Here is a 27,570-nt window from a genome sequence, read left to right as displayed (position 1 = left end):
TTATAGAGGATAAAGACTAGAATCAATGATCTCATATTCTAAGCCAGTATATTCTGAAAGAATAGTAAATGATTATAAATAGACATCATAAGATATGAATACTAATGATTTAAAACATAATGAATTGATAATTATCAATAGTACTGTTACTTAAAATTTTCAAAAACTTACTAATTTTATTCTGTGTTCCTATTATTTTCTCTAAAAATGATCTCTTCAATTTTAACATATTGCCGACTCTGAAAAAAGAAAATTGATGTCTTCCTTGTCTGGAAACAGTACCTAAATTCTTCCAGTAGAGGACACACAAGAATATTTGTTAAAGAAAAGCAGGAAAAAGACAATGATTATCTAAATGTATTCAACAAAAATTTTGTAGACCTACTGTGATGGACCATCAGCTATAAATTCATGCTATAATCACTGTAACAATAAAGAAGCAGAGGATATTTTTTTTAATTTAAAAATAAAATTGTTAACTAATTTCCTATGGTGGTTCTTATATTTGTGACTCTATGGGGACATGTGAATTTGACTACTGATTTCCCTATATCCATCAAATTCCATTTGCACTTTGTGTCTCTCCCAGGATTCAATATGTTGATGATCAGCATATAATTGGATATTAAAAACTTTAATTTACCTTATGTATAGAATATATTTAGACTTAATAGTGTCCCTGTGTCAGGAAAGAGGAAGATGGTAAAGCCACCTGGGAAAGAAAGAATGGGATGCACTCATTAGTTAATGATCATGTTGAACTCTAGGCTTTTCTCTAGACCAAGTCAAAGGAATAGGTTATTTGTTTTGTTTTTATTTTTTGTGGCATTGAGAATTGAACCCAGGACATGCTAGTAAGCACTCAATCAACTGAGCTACTCTGCCAGCCCAGATTGGGATATCTGAAAACAGAGTGCAGATGGGTTTTCAGTAAGTTCTTGGTGTCTGGAGTTGATAGAATTTCCCCATTCATGACTTTACCAAACTTAGAAAGGTCTGTTCCCTCTTTTTCTTCATCTATTCCCTCTTTTTCTTCTTTCCTGTCTTACCAATTTTTTGACAAGAAAACAAACAACATTTTGTGACCATGAATATACAAGTTGCCACACAGGCCAGTAAGAACCCGATCACATCTAAAGAGTGGTACTGGAACCAGGTGAGGTCATGGGAGGCTGGTCTGAGGTGCTTGGCTCCTTTATGGCGCATGACAAACTCGATCCAGAAGACTGCTCTGTCCAGAGGCTTTATAGGCTGATCATGGTGAATTCTTGATAACCTCATGATATTCTCTTTATAACTAAAAGACAAATACATGAAAATAAGTTTTCATTTTTGTTTTTTACTGAAGGTAAGTTCAATGTTATACAAACCAAATGTTATACAATGTGTTATACAAGCCAAAACCCACAGACATGTTGAGAAAAAGTTTGTTTTGCATGAACTTAGCCAGTTGCCCAGGGTTTTAAGAGTCATAAAAAGTAGATGTGGTAGACTCTTAACACAGTGTGGTTGTTAGAAATAGAAATGTAGACATAGAAAGAAATGCAATCTTTAGTTGTGACTCTATAGCCTAATTTTTCAATGAAAATATTGATTTTATGTGAGCTGTAGTGCCCAGGACTCTGATATCAAGATGTGAATAACCCAATATTACTGGATAGTATCATTTAAAACATCAATATTAATGGTCACTGAATTCTAACTAGTTCATATGACAAATATGGGAAACTGGTCATAAATATTAATGACTCATTTATACTGTTGAGATCTTTGCAGTGTGGTAATTACTCCTTTGCACACATTTGCATATTTGTGATGAAAATGACAATGTCTTTATTGGCCATTTCAGGACCGAATGAAAACAGCGGGGTAAATTAAAAAGTGGCATATGCAAGTGCATTGAGTTCTTGAAGCTAATAAAAATGTCTCCCTAGAATTGGATCCGCTAATCAACATGCCACTGTAATAGCAAGAGTCATTGTTAACAGCACAAACCATTTCTCAAACACAACTGGGTAGAAGTCTATGTATTTCAAAGGTAAGGTATGTCTTTATTTGATGTTTCCTAGTAGACTAGTCAAAAACAGTCAATTTCACATTGGTTTGTGTCATGTTTGTTAGGTATGGAAGCCAAACTTCCAGACTGGCTTTCATGGAGATGAGAGCAGGTATGGGGTTTGTGACAATATATCCTGGTGCTGGCAAGACATAGTTAGGATCAGGGAAAGGGAGAGTACTCATCATTCACAAGTGACTATCATGCACTAGATCCAGAAGGTGATATTATCAGCATGCACTCTTTGTGTATAATGAAGGAGAGTCATGCTGCCATTCACCTGGATTGAAATACAGGAAAGGTCAAGATAATAGTTTCCCATGGTAATTATATTGTATTTTAGGCAAAGTATAGTTGCTATAATAAACCGTTTTCTGCAAATCAGAATTTTGTTCAGATTTTCACTGAAATCAATAAATGATTTCAGAAATCAATAAATGTAATTCACCACATCGACAGACTTAAAGTTAAGAATCACATGATTATTTCAATTGATGCTAAGAAAGGATTTCATAAAATACAGCACCCCTTCATGCTTAAAACACTAGAAAAAATAGGAATGGTAGGAAAACACCTCAACATTATAAAGGCTATCTATGCTAAGCCCACGGCCAATATTTTTTTTTTCCTGTTTTCAATTCTTTTTTTTTTTATTGTAAACAAATGGGATACATGTTGTTTCTCTGTTTGAGCATGGAGTCAAGGCATACCATTTGTGTAATCATAAATTTACATAGGGTAATGTTGTTTGATTCATTCTGTTATTTTTTTCCCTTCCCCCACCTCCCACCCCCCTTTTATCTCTATACAGTCCTTCCTTCCTCCATTTTTACCCCCCTCCTTATCACTAACCCTAAACCTAACCCTAACCCTAACGCTAACTCCTCCCACCCACCATTATATGTCCTCATCCGCTTATCAGCGAGATCATTCGTCCTTTAGTTTTTTGAGATTGGCTTATCTCACTTAGCATGATATACACCAATTTCATCCATTTTCCTGCAAATGCCATGATTTTACATTCTTCATGGAGGAGTAATATTCCATTGTATATATATGCCACAGTTTCTTTATCCATTCATCAACTGAAGGGCATCTAGGTTGGTTCCACAATCTGGCTATGGTGAACTGAGCAGCAATGAACATTAATGTGGCTGTATCTCTGTAGTACACTGATTTTAAGTCCTCTGGGTATAGGCCAAGGAGTGGGATAGCTGGATCAAATGGTGGTTCCATTCCAAGTTTTCTGAGGAGTATCCACACTGCTTTCCAGAGTGGTTGGACCAATTTGCAACCTCACTACCAATGTATGAGTGTACCTTTTTCTCCACATCCTCGCCAACAACTATTGTTGCTTGTGTTCTTGATAATCGCCATTCTAATTGGGGTAAGATGGAATCTTAGGGTAGTTTTGATTTGCATTTCTCTTATTACTAGAGATGTTGAACATTTTTTCATATATCTGTTGATTGCTTGTACATCTTCTTCTGTAAAGTGTCTGTTCATTTCCTTAGCCCACTTGTTGATTGGATTATTTGTATTCTTGGTGTAGAATTTTTTGAGTTCTTTATAGATTCTGGAAATTAACACTTTATCTGAAGTATGAGTGGCAAAGATATTCTCCCACTCTGTAGGCTCTCTCTTCACATTACTGAGAGTTTCCTTCTGAGAGAAAGCTTTTAAGTTTGAATCTATCCCAGTTATTGATTCTTGCTTTTATTTCTTGTGCTATGGGAGTCCTGTTAAGGAAGTCTGGTCCTAAGCCAACAAGTTAAAGATTTGGACCTATTTTTCTTCTATAAGATGCAGGGTCTCTGGTCTGATTCCGAGGTCCTTGATCCATTTTGAGTTGAGTTTTGTGTAGGGTGAGAGATAGGGGTTTAATTTCATTCTGTTGCATATGGATTTCCAGTTTTCCCAGCACCATTTGTTGAAGAGGCTATTTTTCTCCATTGCATATTTTTAGCCCCTTTGACTAGTATGAGAAAATTGTATTTATTTGGGTTTGTGTTTATGTCCTCTATTCTGTACCTTTGATCTACCTGTCTTTTGGTACCAATACCATGCCGTTTTTGTTACTATTGCTTTGTGTAGAGTTGAAGATCTGATATTGCGATACCCACTGCTTCGCTATTTCTACTGAGGATTGCTTTAGCTATTCTGGGTTTTTTATTCTTCCAGATGAATTTCATAATTGCTTGCTCTATTTCTGTAGGGTACATCATTGGGATTTTAATTGTAATTGCATTGAATCTGTATAGCACTCTGGGTAATATGGCCATTTTGACAATATTAATTCTGTCTATACAAGAACATGGGAGATTATTCCACCTTCTAAGGTTTTCTTTAATTTCTTTCTTTAGTGTTCTGTAGTTCTCATTGCAGAGGTCTTTCACCTCTTTTGTGAGATTGATTCCCAAGTATTTTATTTTTTTCTATGCTATTGTGAATGGAGTAGTTTTCCTAATTTCTCTTTCTGAAGATTCATCACTTATGTATAAAAATGCATTGGATTTATGAGCATTGATCTTGTAACCTGCTACTTTACTGAATTCACTTATGAGTTCTTAAAGTTTTCTGGTGGAATTTCCAGGTTCCTCTAAATATATAATCATGTCATCAGTGAACAGGGATAGTTTGAGTTTTCTTTTCCAATTCGTATCCCTTTAATTTCTTTGGTTTGTCTAATTGCTCTGGCTAAAGTCTCAAGGACGATGTTGAATAGAAGTGGTGAAAGAGGGCATCCCTGCCTTGTTCCAGTTTTTAGGGGGAATGCTTTCAGTTTTTCACCATTTAGAATGATATTGGCCATGGGCTTAGCGTAGATGGCCTTTACAATGTTAAGGAATGTTCCCACTACTCCAATTTTTCTAGGGTTTTGAGCATGAAGGGATGCTGTATTTTATAGAATGCTTTTTCTGCATCTTTTGAAATAATCATGTGATTCTTAACTTTAAGTCTGCTGATATGGTGAATGACATTTATTGATTTCTGGATGTTGAACCAACCTTGCATCCCTGGGATAAAACCCACTTGATCTTGGTGCACTATCTTTTTAATATATATTTGTATGTGATTTGCTAAAATTTTGTTGAGAACTTTTGTGTCGACGTTCATTAAGGATATTGGTCTGAAATTTTCTTTCCTCGATGTGTCTCTGTCTGGTTTAGGTATCAGGGTGATATTGGCTTCATAGAATGAGTTTGGGAGGGTTCCTTCCTCTTCTATTTCATGGAATACTTTGAGGAGTATTGGAATGAGCTCTTCTTTAAAGGTTTTGTAGAACTCGGCTGAGAACCCATCTGGTCCCGGACTTTTCTTTGTTGGTAGGCTTTTGATGACCTCTTCTATTTCATTGCTTGAAATTGATTTATTTAAGTTGTGTATGACCCCTCATTCAGTTTAGGTAATTCATATGTATCTAGAAATTTGTTGATGTCTTTGAGGTTTTCTGTTGTTTTGGAGTATAGATTTTCAAAATAGCTTCTAATTATGTTTTGTATTTCAGTCGTGTCTGTTGTGATATTTCCTTGTTCGTTCCGAATTTTAGTAATTTGAGTTTTCTCCTTCTTTCTCTTTGTTAGTGTGGATAAGGGTTTATCAATTTTGTTTATTTTTTCAAAGAACCAACTATTTATTTTGTTAATTTTTCCAATTGTTTCTTTGTTTCAATTTTGTTGATTTGAATCTGATTTTAACTATTTCCTGTCTTCTACTACTTTTGGTGTTGATCTGCTCTTTGTTTTCTAGGGCTTTGAGCTGTAGTGTTAAGTCATTTATTTGTTGATTTCTACTTCTTTTGTTGAATGCGCCCCATGAAATAAATCTTCCTCTAAGTACTGCTTTCATAGTGTCCCAGAGATTTTGATATGATGTGTCTTTGTTCTCGTTTACTTCTAAGAATTTTTTTATTTCCCTCCTGATGTCTTCTGTTATCCATTCATCATATAAGAGTGTATTATTTAATCTCCAGGTATTGGAGAAGTTTCTGTTTTTTATTCTGTCATTTATTTCTAATTTCAATCCATTATGATCTGATAGAGTACAAGGTAGTATCTCTATCTTCTTGTATTTGCTAACAGTAGCTTTGTGGCATAAAATGTGGTCTATTTTAGAGAAGGATCCATGTGCTGCTGAGAAGAAAGTGTATTCATTCTTTGTTGGATGGTATATTCTATATATGTCGGTTAAGTCTAAATTGTTGATTGTGTTATTGATATCTATGGTTTCTTTATTAAATTTGTGTTTGGAAGATCTAGCCAGTGGTGTGAGAGGTTTGTTAAAATCACCTAGTATTATTGTGTTGTAGTCTATTTGATTTCTGTAATTGAGAAGGATTTGTTTGACATACATGGATGAGCCAATGTTTGGGGCATAGATATTTATGATTGTTATGTCTTGCTGATTTATTCTTCCCTTAAGCAGTATGTAATGTCCTTCTTTATCCCTTCTGACTAGTTTTGGCTTGAAGTCCACATTATCTGAAATGAGGATGGATACTCCAGTTTTTTTGCTGTGTCTGTGTGCATGGTATGTTTTTTCCCATCCTTTCACCTTTAGTCTATGGGTATCTTGTTCTATGAGATGAGTCTTTTGCAGGCAAATATTGTTGGAGATTTCTTTTTAATCCAATCTGCCAGTCTTTGTCTTTTGATTGATGAGTTTAGGCCATTAACATTCAGGCTTATTATTGTGATATGATTTGTATTCCCAGTCATTTGACTCATTTTTGTTTTTTGACATGATTTGGTTTCTCCTTTATTTGGCTATTCCTTTAGGGTAGTTCCTCCTGTTGCTGATTTGCATCATTGTTTTTCATCTCTTCCTCATGGAATATTTTGCTGAGGATGTTCTGTAATGCCAGTTTTCTTTTTCTAAATTCCATTATCTTTTTTTTTATCATGAAAGGATCTTATTTTGTAATCTAATCTGAAAGTAAGTTTTGCTTGGTATAAGATTCTTGGTTGGCATCCGTTTTCTTTCAGGGCTTGGTAAATGTTTTTCCAGGCCATTCTAGCTTTTAGGGTCTGGATTGAAAAGTCTATGATATTCTTATTGGTTTCCCGCTGAATGTAATTTGATTTGTTTCTGCACGGCCTTTAAAATTCTGTCTTTATTTTGTATGTTAGGTATTTTCATAATAATGTGCCTTGGTGTGGGTCTGTTGTAATTTTGTGTATTTGCAGTCCTATAAGCCCCTTGTACTTGATTTTCCATTTCATTCTTCAGATTTGGGAAATTTTCTGATATTATTTCATTGAATAGATTGTTCATTCCTTTGGTTTATTTCTCTGTACCTTCCTCAATCCCAATAATTCTTAAATTTGGCCTTTTCATGATATCCTATAATTCTTGTAGATTCTGTTCATGAGTTCTTATCAACTTCTCTGTTTGGTCAACTTTGTTTTCAAGATGAAATATTTTGTCTTCAATATCTGAGGTTTGTCCAGGTGTTCTATCCTATTGGTTATGCTTTCTATGGAGTTTTTAATTTGGTTTATTGTTTCCTTCATTTCAAGGATTTCTGCTTGGTTTTTTTTTCAATATCTCTAACTCTGTTGAAATGATCTTTTGCTTCCTGTATTTGCTCTTTTAACTGTGGATTGGTGCAATCATTCAATGCCTGCATTTGCTCTTTCATCTCATCATTCAATGCCTGCATTTGCTCTTTTATCTCCTTGTTTGCTTCCCTGATCGTTATTTGTACAATGAATCAAAATGCAGGCTGTGAAAAGTTAAAAGTTAAATAAAAAATATATATATATATAAAAAAAAGAATTTTGTTCAAATTTTCACTTTTTACACAGTGAGTTTAAATTTGGATTACACATAAATTTTATAGATAAATGTATACACATGAATACAAATAAACTATGTTTTTTTAATTAATTTGACAGAACAATCAAGGACTGTATTCCTAAATGTATTATTTCACATTGTAATGCACTGTTTCATAACTATGATAAAATATTTTTAATAACTAAAATTACTATGATTGTTATATTACAATGTAAATGTTCATGCTGCTTATTTGTTTTTTAGAATAAGACAATGAAATACCATAAATCCATATTTATTCTGTACCCTATACCATTCTTGTGTTTTCAAATAATCTCACAGGTAGTAATAGGATGAGCGTTAGTGTGAATATATTTTAAAAAGATAACTTTTAGTATTTACTTGGGAATTTCTATGAGTATTAATGATTCTATTTTCTTGCAACAAAAGTTTAAAAATCAATAATAAAATACAATGGACATTCTATATATTAGAGTTAAAAAGAATCACAAAATCTATCTACTTTCATGTGTAATAAAATGAACCAAATTATCACTAAGTAATATCCTTTTAAGAATGTAATTGATTAGATATCAAGATCAACATTTACAGGTAAAAATAATCATACTAAGATCTATTGAAATACCTATCCCCTAGCTATCTCATAAATGATGATGTCTTTAACATGCTGAGGATTATAAATCATTCAGAAATCACTATTACCCAAGAGCAGTGTTTAACAACACTGTTTAACACTGAGTAGTAGTAGTTATTTTTGAATGTTTAATATTGGGAACATTATTGCTTCTATTTTGTACTTAATAAATGATTTATGATATTTGAATATTTTTATTCATAAACTTAAACAGATAATCCAGAAAAACAATGTAAATACTTCTATTATATGGTGCTTATTTTGGAAAACATTGGTAGATTTTTTTGAAGCCAGGTTTTGTTGCTGTTATTGTTATTATTTTATTTTCATCTCAGGAAATCATTTTACCCCTTGGGAATTTAATAAATAGTTTTAAGTTAGGCAAACTATATTATTTGAAATTAAACCAATTACAAAGTTATGAGGTAGTGGAACTTTCCTAGGATTACTGATAACATAATCACTGACAGAAGTCTTTAAAAGTAGCAGTACTCACGAAGGTTCATAAATAACTGTTCTCAAGGCACTGAGCAAATCCGCACTTGTCATTGTGTTGAAGTTCACCTCCACAGCTGCTCCTTTGGCCTTCATGTGAGCGATGTTATCAGGTTGATCAAAAAACATGGGGATTCCCACCATAGGGATCCCATGATAAATAGCTTCAAAGATCCCATTAGTTCCACCATGAGTGATAAAAGCTTTGGTTAGGATGACCTAGTTTGGGGATAGAGTGAGAAGTGTGAGTGGATTTCAAGCTAATACATTGGCAAAATTTCAGAGGTTGGAGGGACAAAAACCTATAGTATATAAGTCACTGAAGATGTAACATTTGTTTTTATTATTATTATTATTATTATTATTATTATTATTTTGGTAAAACTAACCAGGTTAGACAATGCTACTCTAGAAAACTGTGATCACAGAAAGAGAATAAACTCCTTCTTAATTTTCTGGGATGGCAATGCTTAGGAGATGAAACAAACTGGGACTGAAACCTGAAATATGAGGAGAGTTTTAACAGAACTAGGGGAGATATGAGTCTGTAAAATTAATGGTCAATTGTTTAATTACACCTGCTTTAAAACTGAAAGACAAAAATTGAAATATTTGATTATTAAATATTTTTAAATGCATTTTCTGTTATTTAACAGCAATGTTATGTGACAACAAACTGTCACAAGCGATTACTTAACTTTTCTGTTATCCAATTATATAGCTTTTCTTCTTCCCACAGGCTTACCAAGAAGGTCATTCTGAGGTAGCCAATCATAAATCCGAGTATTGGCTCCTAGTGTGGCTGGCTTCTTTCCTTTGTATCTCCATAAGACCTGTGGAAGACAATGCTATAATGTTGCAGGTACACACAGTGAGGTTGTGTTAAATCTGTAGGCTTATTTAGGAATCTCATTCCTCCACATTGTAAGTGCCAGCTGAGAGCGAGCATAGAGAGTTTGCAGCTTGTAAACATTGAGGTATATATTACAATGCTCATGTCTATCTGTAAAGGCTTCTACTCAAAGTCTATTAAGAATAGTATACATATTTTGAGGCTTATCACTTTAAAATTATTGGAAGTGATTCTTTAAATAAAGAAATAGAAAATAAATAGAACTAGTCTAAAAAATCAGAACATGGAGGTTAAAAACAATAAGAGAAGCACAAATTTTGTGTAAAACTGTTTATTTCATTCTACCTATGGTATCAAATGTAATTTTTTCAAAAATATAATTAGCTTTTGGTTTTTAGTGGTGTTTTTTTTATGGTATTTTTTCCCTGCTCTCCTTCCTCCCTCCTTTCTTCCTTCTCTCCTTCCTTCTTTCTTTCCTTTGCCCCTCCTTCTCTCCCCAGCAATCTCTTGTTTCTTTAACTTTTTTGAATGGGGGTTGGTTAAGAATTTTCTTATATTCCACTTTTCAATGAAGTATTTAAATTAGGATATTAACTATTTTATACATATTTTAATTCTGGGGGATAAGGCAAATTTGAAGAGACGAGTATAGAAATAAAAAACAGAAGTTCTATCATGCCTAATTAGCATATGTACCTTTGTAGGGTCTTATGTAGTTTAATTTATATATACATATAAAAAGTACCAGGATAGATCATGAATAGGATTGTATAGAGAATAGGATATATACTTCTGATTATAAAAATCAAGGTTAATTAAATAACAAAATGTGCATTAGAAATGCACATTGCTTGACAATAATGTTATACTTTTGGTTTTAACTGTAGAATATTGAGTTTGGAAAGAATAAGTGAATTTTTAATATTCTTCTAAAACAACTACGCATTGATGGTGCTTTTAAAAAACTCAGAAATATGGAGTATATTTTTTAGCATGATTTTTCTCTACTCTTTGTATAGTCGCTCTCTTTTCCTGGACCATGGAGTTAACATACTTCAGAACTGGGAGTAGTCTATACAAGGCAAAATGTTACAAAAAGCCTAGTATTACACCTCTATTCTATTAAAAATAAATGATTACAAAATGAGTTCCCATAGAAAAGCCAAGGTTCTGTAGGCAAGTGATAAGACGTAATTAAGTAGAAGATTTCAATGTTACATAAATGTTTACTTAACACTGGTGTCAGTTATACATAGTGTTCATGAGTTCCAGCATCCATCTGGGAAGAGTACTATTAGGCAATTGTTTGTCCCATTAGTAAAATGCTGTTGACCAGAGTTTCAGATTGTACCAACCTTCTGTGGAAGCTGGGCAAGGGGAGAGGCAATGAAATTGGCCCTTTCTTCTGTGAGATTTTTGACCATTGACCCCAGAGAAAACACCACAACACCATCTTCACCTGAGCTCTGGACGAAGTCTTCCATTTCCTGCAGACATACATTCTTTCTATTAAAAAGTGTAGCATAAGAGAAAAAAAAAGTTTGCCTCTACTTCTAAGTAGAAAAAGTAAAAAGCAATGTCAGAGAACTTGTTAGACTTGTTCTGTCTTCTGACACATAAGTACTTACCTATTTAAAAAAAAATACGTTCCTTAATCTTACGGCTAAAATATATCATAACTGAATTGTAAATATAAATATTAATCAAATCACCACAGAAACAAACAGGCAATGATGGCAACTCTTCTCATGGTTGGTGGAACTGTTATTCTCAAGGTATTGTTTTCCCAACCACGAGAGTTGTCAACAAACTTATAAATATATTTCATGGCAGGTAGTCCAAGAAAGCATCCAGACCTCGGTTTTTAAAATTATCAGTATGCCTGTTACACCCAACAATGTATCTTCCTGTGAGACTAGCTTTCAAATTAATTCTAAAGTAGAATGCACTTTCCTGATTAACAAGGCTATGAAGAAATTTGTTAAAAATGTGATATATTGCAAAATATTTTGGAAGGAGATACCACAGTTCATTGCCTGCTCTAATAATAATGACTTTTATAAGATGTACATTTAATTTTAGCCTTAGAGCAGTAGTAAAGTACAAATTTCAATACAAATAAAATTCCAATTCACTACTTAGAGATTTGCAAATTGGGCACTGCAAGAACCAGGACTGGAACCTTTTACATAATAATCTATGTGAATGCCACCTTCTAAAGGTATGTTCTATATTCTCTGTGCAACTATTTATGGTCACTCTGGTATCACTCTATTTCTCAGCTTATGGCTCTTAAATTATCAGGGGAGGGACAATGTGTTGAGTGGAAGTGCACTGTAATTTCCATCTTGCTTAATGTTAGGAGAGTTTCTGAGGTCCTAATAAATGTTTTCTCCTAAATCTTTATCAAGCAAATCAAAGAACACAAACACACACACACAACACCACACTGATTTGTATTTTTGACTAACTGGGTCCATTACTTCTTTATTATAATTATCTAGTGACTAGCATAATTCACTCATCACATATAAAAGCTATGATTGGTAGTCATACTCCTGGAAGTCTGTATCAATAGGTAAGCTGAGTTGGAAATGAGTGCCTTTCACTTCTTCTTGTAAAGCATGTCTAAGTTCTTTCTTGTGTAATTATGCATGTGAAAAAGGAGAAAAAAGGATAAGTACTATGGTAGGGTATTATCTAGTGATCATGGATGTGTTATATCTCTCTGTATATTTATTTAGCTATTGTTTCTCTAACTCCTATATTGACAATACTCAGCAAAGTTTCTCTGCATCCATAAACTTGTCTGTTAAGGAAAGCATATTCATAGTCTTGAAATGAAATTTTAATCTTAAGTATGCTTTACTTATGTTAAACAGAAATCAGGGACTCTCTTGGGCACTCCACTTGACCTGCAGCCTACTGAGGAGATTATTCATTGGCCTAGATACCAGATAAAAAAATGTTTTACCTCTTACTCACCATATTAATAATTAAAAATAATGTTCTTATCAAGGTGATCTAATAGTTTCTTTTGTTTTTTAAAACTTATTTCTGTCCGACATTTCTGGCATTCCAAATTTATTCATTGAAAGCTTTGGAATTTGGCATACAATTTTATTTTTCACTCAAAAAACACTTATATCATGCTCATAGAAAGCAATGATATAATTGAGAGTCTCTCTCTCTCTGAATAACGATAACATTTCAGATTCTCTCTCTCTCTCTCTCTCTCTCTCTCTCTCTCTCTCTCTCTCTCTCAATAATGATTGACTTTATTTTGATCACATGAGGAGTGCTCACAGTTCGAAGATACACGTGCACCTCCCCATGCAAATGGAAGGAAAAATGACCATATATTCCACTTTCCTCCCCAGAGAACAACTGTAAAAATCATGAACAGGATTGGTGGGGTTGTCTCGCTCCTGGAAAGTGGATCTCATCTCTGGTATGATTTCACATACACTGGCAGGGACATATTTTGTATTTTAATTATTGTTAAGTAATTTTGACATGAAATTTTCTCCTGTATTCATTCTTCTCAGTCGTAGTGTTTGAGAGAACTTGTCTTTTCTTAATGTTTCTTCACAATATCTTTCTTTAAGAGAATTCTATAAGGCCCCAGGCTGCCTCCCACACTTTCCAGGGATAGGGCTGAGTAGTAAGTACCCTTGTGATAGCTGGGAGGAAAGACTTGGGCAGCCACTGCTCAGGAACTGAGGTTCTGCTGTCTCTTTCCTGCTTGCTGAGGTGTCTGAGTGACCAAGTGCTGCCACAGCCCAAGGACTGTTTTGCATGACCAAGAAGGAGGGAGAGATGGGGGTCACTATTCAGATGGTTGTTCCCAGGAACTTATGTGGTAAAGGCTCAGGCCCATAACTGTCCAGCATTTTGTTGGCCTTCAGTCCAGAAGTGGGGGCCACAGGTGGAGGCTGGCTTTGAATTTGTGATCCTCCTGACATAGCCTCCTGAGATGCTGGGATTATAGGCATTGCCCTGCAATCATTCAGTTTTATTACTATTTCTGTATGTTGATGACTGCCAATTGATTTTTAATGTTATATACCAGTACTGAGAACTGTTACTACCCAAACGATTTTCAGAAATCTCGTGAAAATCCCTTCGGGCAAAAACTGAAATCATCATCAACTCTGTGGAGTTTTTTCACCAATTGGTACCTCTGACAATAAGTTACCACTATGTAATATAACACCCAGGATTAAAATCTAGGAAGTCTACCTCATTCCATGTCTTCCCTTAATACTTATTTCTTCTTATTCATCAAATCCTGTACAATTCACAAGGAATACTCATAAAGGTATCTTTCTCTATCAAACTCTTTGGAAAATGACCCTAGTGATTCCTTTCCTCATTCATTGGGAAGATCATAGTGGTCTCCTTGGTGATACCCATAGTCTATTCCCTGTGTCTTTATTCAGTATCCACACTAAATATACAGGTATTTTTAATATACCAACAGAGTTATTTTATTTTTTTGGTTAAATTCTCATGTAAAATCCATAAGACCTAATATAACTGAAAAAGACCCCCATGATAAAGAAAACAAACTTGGACTGGTGGACTGAATAGATGCAACAACATATCTGTGTTATTGGAGCTGTAAACTTCAAAGGAAATTGGGACAATGTTCATTATCATAGACCTACCTTAGGTAAAGGTTTGGCGGGTTTGCAGTGCAAACCTCCAACAAACTCAAAATTGGGTAAGTATGGACGAGGGAATTCAAAATCCCAATATGTCCGGATTAGCCAAATTTCAGCTTTACCCATAGTCTCACATAATGTAGTAGGTCTTCCTGGAGAAAATGAAGATTTGAATAAAGTTACTACACATTTTGCTGAGAAAAAAACAAAAAAATACACCACAGAATTCCTTTTAAGCTATTAAGGAAATGGATTAAGACCTCTAGTATACTTACAATGTCTATATTTTAAAAGGAAGAAAGGAACAAAGGAAAGGAGGAAGAAAGGAGAGAAGGGGAAGGGAGAGAGAAAAGGAAGGGAGAAAGGAAAAAAACAAGAAAGGGATTGTGGGCACTGAAAGCAAAATTATATGTAAGTATTGATTCATAACTCTAAAGGAAACACAAATTTAACTACAACTATTGAGAAATTTGTTACTATTTTTCTCTCTAATTAAGTGTAGAAATAGATTAACTCCATCACATAAGCCTCATTTAAGTCACCTGTCAACAATTTCCCAGTTTCTCTAAAGGAATACATCTGTGTCTTATAGCTTCTACATTCTCATTCAAACATATCATTTAAAGACCCATACCTAATTCAATATATCTTTTTTCCTGAATCAAATCCTATTACTTAAATTGATTTGTCATTATGTTTTCAGAAAACAGTTCCTGGTTAATTTACAATCAATACAAGCACCTTTTATGGGAGATACAAATATAAATAGCATTGATATCACATACTTATTTTAGTACTAAATTTAAATGATAGTTTTTGAAAGGGCCAGATTCTAAGTACTAACTTTAGGCATTTTGAGAAAAAGAATGAGTATTAGTAAATAAAGTCAACCTTTTGTACACACAAGAAAATGTGTTTTGCAATGGAGAAAGGGAAAACTTAAATGAGAATATTTTCTTACCAAGAATTCTAATATAATTAGAAACCATTGAGCCTGGGATAGAAAGTCTCTTTGAATAGTCACTACTTAGTAGTGCTTGAAGATATATGTGAAGTCACATAGCCAATGTCTTAATCTGATCATGAAAAAAGATGGCCCAAATATTCTCAGCTTGAAATTTCCAGAGACTGGAAGATAACTTTTCCCCACTTTTTTCACATCAGAGTGTTTAAGCCCTGTATGTGCCTTATTTTGTGCTGAGCATGTAGCTCAATGGTAGAGCCTAGCTGTAAAAGGGACTGGGTTTGATCCCTAGCACTTCAAATACTGGGTGCTTTTTTCATGTGTGCTTCATTCTGGCTTGATCACTAATTCCCAAGTGAAGTTTATGTTCATAAATTCCAGACCACATTTTTAGGAAGACCTAACTGATTCACAAAAATTGTATTTTTAAAGAAGTAATTCACAATTACACACATAAAGTAAAAAAAAAAAAAAAAATGAAAATACATTTGAACAAAGGTATACAAAACTGGCAAATAATTTCATAAGACATTTTAAAAGTCATGCTGAAGAATAAAATACTGAGTTAAAATTTAACATCAATTGGTAATAAACATTGGACAATCATACAAGTAATATAAAATAAATAAGTTATCAAATATGAACTGCCAAGTGAACATTGTTATTGCTTGCTTCTATTATTTTAAAACCATATGTAAGTCTAAAGAGATGACTTTTAGTTCAAAGAACTCCTGGAGGTAACTTAAATTTATTGCTACATACCTTACTGTAATTGATGTAGACAAGAAAAAGTTTCCTGAGTGGCAGTTATCCATTTCTGAGGTGACATGTTAGCTAGACTGACTTGCAGAGTTGACTTCTAGCCTATCTAGATATTAGCTTATTTCCAATGGCATGTGAGAAAATTCATATGCACAATGTCTGGCTCAGTTTTTTAAAGAGTAAAAAGTATATTCTCTATTTCATCTTCACTTTCTTTCAGGTCAGTCTACAAATAACCTAGTCCAATTATTTGGGCAAGATAAACAACACAATGTAAGAACAATAAGATAATTAGTTCTGGATTCCTGGATGACTTCGTGACTAGAATTTTCTTCATATAGATAGTTACATGAGGGAAAAATAATTTCTGTGCATTTATGGTGTTTTGTTGTATATGTTTTTACTACACCTCACACTATAGAGTCAATTGTTTCATGGTAGGTGACATATCACAGTAGCACAAACCAGAATATTAACAATGGATGATATGATGCTGTCAATCCTACAAACATTTTGAGAACAGAAATGACAGGATCTCCAGTCAATATTTATGTACTGTGAGAAAAATAATTACATGTACAATGATCCCAGTTATTTTTCACCTGATTCACTAGAGGAACTGAGTTTAAATATTTTGCTACAAAAGTTTACTGTCACATGAACTGATTCATAGCCTGCTTTACATTTAGAAATTTACAACCACTTTTCAAAGAACCTTTGTCAACAAAGAAATCATAAATTATTTAGAAAACAAATTAAAATAATATAGATAAAAATAAATGGGGGCTCAGAATATAGCTCAGTTCATAGAATGCTAGCCTCACATGCAGAAGTCCCTGGGTTCAAGCCCCAGTACAACCAAAAAAATAAAAAATAAAAATAAATAAATAAATAAATAAACAAATAAATGTAAAACAGCAAATATAGGATGTGCATAATAGTTAAAGCATTTATTATAATTAATAAAAAATAAATACGTGTACCTTAAGAAGTTAGAGAAATAGTAAAGTAAAACAAAGAAAAAGAGAATCATTGAAGTATTTTTGGAAAAGGACATTATTATAAATAGAAATCATATTAGTATCAAACTAAAAATCAAACCTACCTAAAATTTAGGTGCTATAACCTATGATGATTAGTTAACTGCATACAGTAATATTTAAAAGAAATATGAGGAAAAGTTAGATTTGCTCTAAAAATGAATTGATAGTTTATGTTTTTAAAAAAATGTTATCCAGTTTATTCATAAAGAGCAAAATCTTATGACCATTTGTAGAAATAAAAGTAATATTATTCACAAAGTTGAAAGTTATTACTAAATTAGCAAGAAAAGTACTCTCTTACAGTATCAGGCACAAAACTTTTAAAAAGCTATATCAAAGCTTTCCGATAGGATGAGGAAAAGTCAATGATATGTATAAGGACATATCAATTCAACAACGTTCCACACTACTGCAGTTAAATAAGAAAACAATTATGTGAACAAAGAAGATCTAAGTGATTATCTAATGATGTTTGGTATGTAGCAAATCTGAAAGAAAATACAGATAAGTCATTAGAATTTATGATAGTTTAAATTTTGAAATATCTGACAAAATATAAATAACAGTGTGCTTAACTAGTGAAAATTTATTTAATTTTTTTTTAATTTAAACTTTGATTAATTTCTGACAGGTTGTATAAACGAGGGACTGAGTTGTAGCATAACTGATTATGGAATCAACTGAACATTTACTATATCATTTGAAGGAAAATGGGTGGAACTGCCAACCATCACTCTGAGTGAAATAAGTCAGATTCAGAGAGGAAAGATTATTTGTTTTCTCTCATATGTAGAAGGTGGAGTGAAAAATAAATGGGAAAAGAGGAGGGAATGCCATGAAAGTAGAAGAGAAACCAATGGGTAGAGGAAGGGATCCAGGAGAAGGAAGAGGAGCAGGTGGGGGAGGTGTTGGAGAGTAAACTTGATCAAATTACACTTTTAAGTATACACAAATATGCCACAATGAAACCCACAATTCTGTATAAATAAAAAGCACCAATCAATGTATGTATGAAAAAGAAAATCAGTGTGATGGACCAGTTGTGTTTTCCCAAATTCCCTTGGAGAAACCTGACTATTAGTAAAAGTAGTCCTTAAAAGTGATGAAGGTTAAGTGAATTAAAGTGTGAGGCCCTAATCCAATATGACTGGTATCCTTGTGTAAAGGAAAACACACCAGGGCACAGAAATGGAAGAGGCAAGGCCTTGTGCAGACACAGGATGATATGAATCTGCAAGTGGGAAGAAGACCCAAGTAAAAGACACCCTTGCAGCCCTTGATATCAGACTCCTAGCCTCCAGAACAGGATAAAAGTACATTTTTAAGTCACCAGTCTCTGGTCCTTAGTTTAGCAGCCCTAGCAGATTAACACAATTGTGGAGTTAAATTAGCTATTATGTTTTAATATCCACTATCATCTTTTGTATGGAAACTTGTATTTCTTCATGATTCTCAAAAACAGTTGAAGTGCAAGCCTTCCTTTGATGGGTTCAGAAGAAAATTAAAAAGGAATATCAATCATTAGGAAACAGGTAAGCAACTAAAAATAAATTGAATAAATATTACCAGTGAAGTGAAAAATTTATTACATTTTTAATGTCTTGAGAAATAAACTGTTTTAGAGTATTTTATTTAAATTTTCAACTCTCTGTTTTATACTCCCTGAAATACAAAGCAACCTAGGACGTTTTTCATTATGACTAGCTATGATGAAGCAGTTCACAGGACATATTGAAATTTCCTACCTGATTAATGAGATACACAGAAATGGTAGGTGCACTGGTCCAAGTGGAGAATAGTATGAATTTGAGAGTAATAAGAAGTTATTCTCAAAAATTGAGGAAACAAAATTCAGGTAAACTCAAAATTCAGATTAAATTCCATTCTCAAAATAGCTCACATTTCAGTTTATTACTGATATAATGCAAGATTTTCTTATTATGTCTTACACTGCAATTTTTCTTTTTCCCTTTTAACTAATAAGATGGTGAATATCATAATAAAGTGAAGTTCAATATCTTGGAAGTATTTGTATACTATAAATATATCTGGGGAAAAAACTTCTTCCCTTGAACTAACATTGATTTTTTTCCCCCCTCCCTAACCCTCACTCTAACCCTAAAACTAACCCCTCCCACGCCCCATTATGTATCATCATCCACTTATCAGCGAGATCATTCTTCCTTTGGTTTTCTGAGATTGGCTTATCTCACTTAGCATGATATTCTCGATTTTCGTCCATTTGCTTGCAAATGCCATAATTTTATCATTCTTTATGGCTGAGTAATATTCCATTGTATATATATGCCACAGTTTCTTTATCCATTCATCAATTGAAGGGCATCTAGATTGGTTCCACAATCTGGCTATGGTGAATTGAGCAGCAATGAACATTGATGTGGCTGTATCTCTGTAGTATGCTGATTTTAAGTCCTTTGGGTATAGGCCAAGGAGTGGGATAGCTGGGTCAAATGGTAGTTCCATTCCAAGTTTTTTAAGGAATCTCCATACTGCCTTCCAGAGTGGTTGCACTAATTTGCAACCCCACCAGCAATGTATGAGTGTACCTTTTTCCCCACATCCTCTCCAACACCTATTGTTGCTTGTGTTCTTGATGATCGCCATTCTGATGGGGTAAGATGGAATCTTAGGGTGGTTTTGATATGCATTTCTTTTATTACTAGAGATGTTGAACATTTTTCCATATGTTTGTTGATTGTTTGTAGGTCTTCTTCTGTGAAGTGTCTGTTCATTTCCTTAGACCATTTGTCGATTGGATTATTTGTAGTCTTGGTGTTGAGTTTTTTGAGTTCTTTATAGATTCTGGAGATTAGTGCTGTATCTGAAGTATGATTGGCAAAGATTTTCTCCCACTCTGTAGACTCTTTCTTCACATTGCTGATAGTTTCCTTTGCTGAGAGAAAGCTTTTTAGTTTGAATCTATCCCAGTTGTTGATTCTTGCTTTTATTTCTTGTGCTATGGGAGTCCTGTTGAGAAAGTCTGGTCCTAAGCTGACATGTTGAAGATCTGGACCTACTTTTTCTTCTATAAGATGCAGGGTCTCTGGTCTGATTCCGAGGTCCTTAATCCATTTTGAGTTTAGTTTTGTGCACGGTGAGAGATATGGGTTTATTTTCATTTTGTTGCATATGGATTTCCAATTTTCCCAGCACCATTTATTGAAGAGGCTATCTTTTCTCCATTGCATATTTTTGGCCCCTTTGTCTAGTATGAGGAAATTATATTTGTTTGGGTTTGTGTCCGTGTCCTCTATTCTGTGCCATTGATCTACCTGTCTATTTTGGTACCAATACCATGCCGTTTTTGTTATTATTGCTTTGTAGTACAGTTGAAGTTCAGGTATTGCAATACCCCCTGCTTCATTTTTCCTGTGAAGGATTGCTTTAGCAATTCTGGGTTTCTTATTCTTCCAGATGAATTTCATGATTGCTTGTTCTACTTCTGTAAGGTACATCGTTGGGATTTTAATTGGAATTGCATTGAATCTGTATAGCACTTTTGGTAGTATGGCCATTTTGACAATATTAATTCTGCCTATCCAGCAACATGGGAGATCTTTCCATCTTCTAAGGTGTTCTTTAATTTCTTTCTTTAGTGTTCTGTAGTTCTCATTCTAGAGGTCTTTCACCTCTTTTGTGAGATTAATTCCCAAGTATTTTATTTTTTTCGAGGCTATTGTGAATGGAGTAGTTTTCCTAACTTCTCTTTCTGAAGATTCATCACTTATGTATAAAAATGCATTGGATTTATGAGCATTGATCTTGTATCCTGCTACTTTACTGAATTCACTTATGAGTTCTAAGAGTTTTCTGGTGGAATTTCCTGGTTCCTCTAAGTATATAATCATATCATCAACAAATAGGGATAGTTTGAGTTCTTCTTTTCCAATTCGTATCCCTTTAATTTCTTTGGTCTATCTAATTGCTCTGGCTAGAGTTTCAAGGACGATATTGAATAGGAGTGGTGAGAGAGGGCATCCCTGCCTTGTTCCAGTTTTTAGGGGGAATGCTTTCAGTTTTTCACCATTAAAAATAATATTAGCCATGGGCTTAGCATAGATGGCCTTTACAATGTTAAGGAACGTTCCCACTATCCCTATTTTTTCTAGTGTTTTGAGCATGAAGGGGTGCTGTATTTTATCAAATGCTTTTTCTGCATCTATTGAAATAATCATGTGATTCTTGACTTTAAGTCTATTGATATGGTGAATTACATTTATTGATTTCCTGATGTTGAACCAACCTTGCATCCCTGGGATGAAACCCACTTGATCATGATGCACTATCTTTTTAATACATTTTTGTATGCGATTTGCTAAAATTTTGTTGAGAATTTTTGCGTCGATAATCATTAAGGAAATTGGTCTGAAATTTTCTTTCCTCGATGTGTCTCTGTCTGGTTTAGGTATCAGGGTGATATTGGCTTCGTAGAATGAGTTTGGGAGGGTTCCCTCCTCTTCTATTTCATGGAATACTTTGAAAAGTATTGGAATGAGCTCTTCTTTAAAGGTTTTGTAGAACTCGGCTGAGAAACCATCAGGTCCTGGACTTTTCTTTTTTGGTAGGCTTTTGATGACTTCTATTTCATTACTTGAAATTGGTCTATTTAAATTGTGTATGTCCTTCTCGTTTAGTTTAGGCAATTCATAGGTCTCTAGAAACTTGTTGATATCTTCGAAATTTTCTATTTTGTTGGAATATAGATTTTCAAAATAGCTTCTAATTATGTTTTGTATTTCAGTCGTGTCTGTTGTGATATTTCCTTGTTCATTCCGAATTTTGGTGATTTGGGTTTTCTCTCGTCTTCTCTTTGTTAGTGTGGCTAAAGGTTTATCAATTTTGTTTATTTTTTCGAAGAACCAACTATTTATTTTGTCAATTTTTTGTATTGTTTCTTTTGTTTCGATTTCGTTGATTTCAGCTCTGAGTTTAACTATTTCCTGTCTTCTACTACTTTTGGTGTTGGTCTGTTCTTCTTTTTCTAGGGCTTTGAGCTGTAGTGTTAGGTCATTTATTTTTTGAGTTTTACTTCCTTTATTAAATGCACTCCATGAAATAAATCTTCCTCTAAGTACCGCTTTCATAGTGTCCCAGAGATTTTGATACGATGTTTCTTTGTTCTCGTTTACCTCTAAGAATTTTTTAATTTCCTTCCTAATATCTTCTGTTATCCATTCCTCATATAATAGCATATTGTTTAATCTCCAGGTGTTGGAGTAATTTCTGATTTTTGCTCTTTCATTTATTTCTAGTTTCAATCCATTATGGTCTGATAAAATACAAGGAAGTGTCTCTATCTTCTTGTATTTGCTAACATTAGCTTTGTGGCATAATATATGGTCTATTTTAGAGAAGGATCCATGTGCTGCTGAGAAGAAAGTGTATTCACTCTTCGTTGGATGGTATATTCTATAAATGTCTGTTAAGTCTAAATTATTGATTGTGTTATTGAGATCTAAGGTTTCTTTGTTCAATTTTTGTTTGGAAGATCTGTCCAGTGGTGAGAGAGGCATGTTAAAATCACCTAGTATTATTGTATTGTGGTCTATTTGGTTTCTGAGATTGAGAAGGATTTGTTTGACATACATGGGTGAGCCACTGTTTGGGGCATAGATATTTATGATTGTTATGTCTTGCTGATTTATGGTTCCCTTAAGCATTATGAAATGTCCTTCTTTATCCCTTCTGATTAACTTTGGCTTGAAGTCCACCTTATCTGAAATGAGGATGGATACCCCAGCTTTTTTGCTGGGTCCGTGTGCTTGGTAAGTTTTTTCCCATCCTTTCACCTTTAGTCTATGGGTATCTCTTTCTAAGAGATGAGTCTCTTGCAGGCAACATATTGTTGGATCTTTCTTTTTTATCCAATATGCCAGTCTATGTCTTTTGATTGATGAATTCAGGCCGTTAATATTCAGGGTTATTATTGAGATATGATTTGTATTCCCGGTCATTTGACTCATTTTATTCATTTATTTGCTTATTTTTGACATGACTTGGTTCCTCTTTATTTGAGAGTTCCTTTAGGATATCTCCTCCCTTTGCTGATTTGCGTCTTTGTTTTTCATATCTTCTTCATGGAATATTTTGCTGAGAATGTTCTGTAATGCTGGCTTTTTTTTTGTATATTCTTTTAGCTTTTGTTTATCATGGAAGGATTTTATTTCGTCGTCAAATCTGAAGGTAAGTTTTGCTGGGTATAAGATTCTTGGTTGGCATCCATTTTCTTTTAGGGCTTGAAAAATGTTATTCCAGGCCCTTCTAGCTTTTAGGGTCTGGATTGAAAAATCTGCTGATATCCGTATTGGCTTCCCCCTGAATGTAATTTGGTTCTTTTCTCTCAAGGCCTTTAAGATTCTGTCTTTATTTTGTATGTTAGGTATTTTCATTATAATGTGCCTTGGTGTGGGTCTGTTGTAATTTTGTATATTTGGAGTCCTGTAAGCCTCTTGAACTTGATTTTCCATTTCGTTCTTCAGATTTGGGAAAATTTTCTGAAATTATCTCATTGAATAGGTTGTTCATTCCTTTGGTTTGTTTCTCTAAGCCTTCCTCAATCCCAATAATTCTTAAATTTGGCCTTTTCATGATATCCCATAGTTCTTGGAGATTCTGTTCATGATTTCTTACCATCTTCTCTGTTTGTTTGACTTTGTTTTCGAGGTTAAATATTTTGTCTTCAATATCTGAGGTTCTGTCTTCCAGGTGTTCTATCCTATTGGTTGTGCTTTCTATGGAGTTCTTAATTTGGTTTATTGTTTCCTTCATTTCAAGGATTTCTGTTTGGTTTTTTTTCAATACTCTAACTCTTTATTGAAATGGTCTTTTGCTTCCTGTATTTGCTCTTTTAACTGTCTATTGGTGCGTTCATTCAATGCCTGCATTTGCTCTTTCATTTCATCGTTTGCTTCCCTTATCATGTTGATTATGTACATTCTGAACTCCCTTTCTGACATTTCTTCTGCCATGCTGTCATTGGATTTTATTGATATAACATCCAGATTTGTTTGAGGCATTTTCTTCCCTTGTTTTCTCATATTGTTCAGGTATCAGTGGACTGCAGAGATGTTGCAGATTTCCTCTATTGACTTATAATGTCCCTGAAGATTGCTAGTGTATCCCCTCTTATCCTTCAGTAGCCTGAAGTCTTAGAGGAAGTTGATACTTCGGTGTTCCCCTAGGTAGCTGCCTCTCTAGGGGTGGTGGTCTTCAGGTGGGGTATATTCCCTGCTAGAGGGCAGAGGTGCCTCGACTTGTTGACCAATGGTCATCCAAAGGGGAACTAGACTGCGGGCTGAGGCAATGCCTGTTTGGGCCTGTGTCTCTGGTTTTACCGTCTTTGTGGGAAAACCTCACTCGGCCGGGAAGACCCACCCGGTGGGGAGGTCTCGCTAGTCCGTTCCCCTCCTAGAGGTTCCCCTCAGTCCACAACTACCGCATGGGCAGGGCAGCCTTCCCAAGCCACGTTTCCAGGGGCCTGGACCTACCTCCTGGGCTTGGGAGCCCTGCCCTTCGCAGACGAGTCTCCTTAGGTGGCCCCTCCTCAGAGAAGCTGCCTGCAGTCCTGGAACCTTCGCTACACCCCTCAGCTGGTCTCTGTGTAGCTCTTTCAAGAAAAGGTGCTTAGATCCCCGGCTCGGACCGTGCTTTGCACCTAATCGCCTAGCTATGCGACCCTTCCTCTGAAGAGTCACTTGGAGCCTCGTACATATGCTCCAAGCCCCAGTGACCCGTCACTCGTCTCTTCCTCCAGGCAGCCACCCGGTGTTCTGTGTGGGCGCTTGGAGACCAAGGCACTCACTGCGCACCTCCACCTCCTCAGGACAGCCCCTCCCCGTTGTTCAGGCGGTTGCTGAATCCAAATAGTTCGCCACCCAACTCTTTCTCTGGCAGCCCCCGGAGCCCTGGCAGATCGCTCCAAAAAACCAAAAAACCAAGCGGTGTGCTGCTCGGCCTCCTCTGCAAGGTTCCCCACTTTCCGAGCTCACTGTTCCAACGGGGGTAGGTGTGTCTTTCTGCCTGGGCAGGGCAGCCTTCCCAGGGGCCCAGACCTACCTCCTGGGCCTGGGAGCCTCACCCTTCGTAGACGAGTCTCCTTAGGTTGTCCCTTCTTAGAGAAGCTGCCCGAAGTCCTGGAACCTTCACTTCGCCCCTCAGCTTGTCTCTGTGTAGTTCATTCAAGAAAAGGTGCCTAGGTCCCTGGACCAGACCTTGCTATGCACCTAATCGCCTGGCTATGCGACCTGCCCTCTGACCAGTCACTTGGAGCCTCGTACATATGTTCCAAGCCCCAGTGACCCGTCGCTCGTCTCTTCCTCCAGGCAGTCACCCGGTGCTCTATGTGGGCGCTTGGAGACCAAGCCACTCACTGCGTACCTCCACCTCCTCTGGGCAGCCCCCTCCCCGTTGCTCAGGCGGTTGCTGGATCCAAACAACTCGCCGCCCCACTCTTTCTCTGGCAGCCGCTGGAGCCCTGGCAGATCGCTTCAAAACCAAGCGGTGTGTCGCACAACCTCCTTTGCAAAGTTCCCCGCTTTCCGAGTTCACTGCTCCAGCAGGGGAGGTGTGTCTTGCCGCCTGGGCAGGGCAGCCTTCGCAGGCAACGTTCCCAGGGGCCCGGACCTCCCTCCTGGGCTTAGGAGCCTCACCCTTCGCAGACGAGTCTCCTTAGGTTAGAGAATCTGCCCGCGGTCCTGGAAACTTCAATCTGCCATTTTTCGCTCCGCTTCGCAGTCCATTTTTACTGCTCCGGCGGGGGAGGGGCGTCCCGCCGAGTCACTCTACTTCAAAAAGTTCTCTATCTCCTCTTTTGAATCTTGAGTCCTGGAGCAACATGAAATGCAGCCGCCCTCTAGTCCGCCATCTTGAACCTCTCTAACATTGATTTTTATATGGTTTTTATTTCTTGATTTGATAAGAATCTACTAAGTTTCATGGTATCTTACAAAACATTCTGATAATTATAAGGAAGGAGTAACCACACAGGGTGGTAATGCATACATTTAATCCCCTCTGAGGCAGGAGGATCACAAGTTCAAGGAGACCCTCAACAATGTATCAAGATGATCAGCAAACATTTAATAATAAAATGAAAAGGAAGGGAGTTGTACCTGTGATAAGACACCCCTGGGTTCAGTCCCAATAGCACTTTCCCCACAAAAAAAAAAAGAAAAAAAGAAAAGAATCAACCATTGCAAAAGAATTCTTGTCTTCCCACCATTCATTGTTATTACTTACATAGTTTTATGTGGAAATAAATGATTTGAAAATGTATTCCTTACATTTCTGCAGGTTTTCCTTTGGCTTCCTAAGGGTCTTTGGATACTAGTGTACCATGAGAAGCAGAGTCTCTTACCTAATGCTTCACTGTAAAGTTGATCCCAAAACTGAAAGTCATATTCCTGGAGCACGAAGTCAAAGAACAATGTAAACATCATATTTTTAACCCTTTCCATGAAGGTCATTCTGTCTGTTAGTCCTCCCATGGAAACAGGCACATAAGAAGGTGGAACTGGAAGATGCCCACAGTATCTCTCTATAGTGTTGCCCATGGACAGCCTTATTGTGTTCACAAAAGGGACCCCAAGCAACTCAGCCACCAGCTCCCCACAGGAAACACGGGGTCTATAACCATGACATCATACTTGGTTTCCCGGAGCTTCTCCATGAGGGACTCATTGTAGACTGCTTTCTGACAGATTTCTTCAAACTGTTCAGTTATATCAAGAAATAAGTTTTGGAATAATTTTGCTGACTCCCAGAATGACAATGACGGCATAATATTCACAGCTGCATCTACAAACTCATTTATTTTTTTCTCTGCATCCTCTCGGGTCCCTGACACAAAGATCACCTCAAAATTGAAGGTAAAAGGGTCGTGATAGTCAACCAAGTAACTCTGTGAAGAAGTCAGAATTGTCACTTCATGTCCCCTCTGCAGGAGTTCCTCAAGAATGATCTTCAGGTTGAGCCAGTGGCTCATTTCACAGGGCCACACGAGGACCTTCCCACAGAATCCACAGTTGACACAGAAGAACTGCAGCAGAAGAATTGTCGAAACCCATTTCTCAAACATAATGCCACTGTCTTTCTTCAGTGAAATTTCGTGGTGAAGTGTTCACTGGGTTAAGTAAGAACTTTGATAAGAAGACAGTCAAATATTAACTTCCAAAAGTAGGAAAGGACACATGTGCAGACAAGTTTGTCAATCTTTTTGTCCCGGTTCATCCTTGTTAAATGATTAGAACCTTTTAAATACTTCTGCAGAAATTTTGGG

General features: G+C 35.7%; 1 pseudogene; it reads right to left on the bottom strand.

Annotated features, from left to right (window-relative positions):
- Positions 1–1,017: 1,017 nt before the first annotated feature.
- LOC124994472 (UDP-glucuronosyltransferase 2A3-like) lies at positions 1,018–27,369 on the bottom strand (annotated as a pseudogene).
- Between the last annotated feature and the right edge of the window lie 201 nt (positions 27,370–27,570).

This window comes from Sciurus carolinensis, chromosome 10 (assembly GCF_902686445.1).
Source record: "Sciurus carolinensis chromosome 10, mSciCar1.2, whole genome shotgun sequence".
NCBI classification, from domain to species: Eukaryota; Metazoa; Chordata; class Mammalia; order Rodentia; family Sciuridae; genus Sciurus; species Sciurus carolinensis.
The sequence above is the reverse complement of the archived record's forward strand: the minus strand, read 5'-3'. Positions and strand labels throughout refer to the sequence as shown.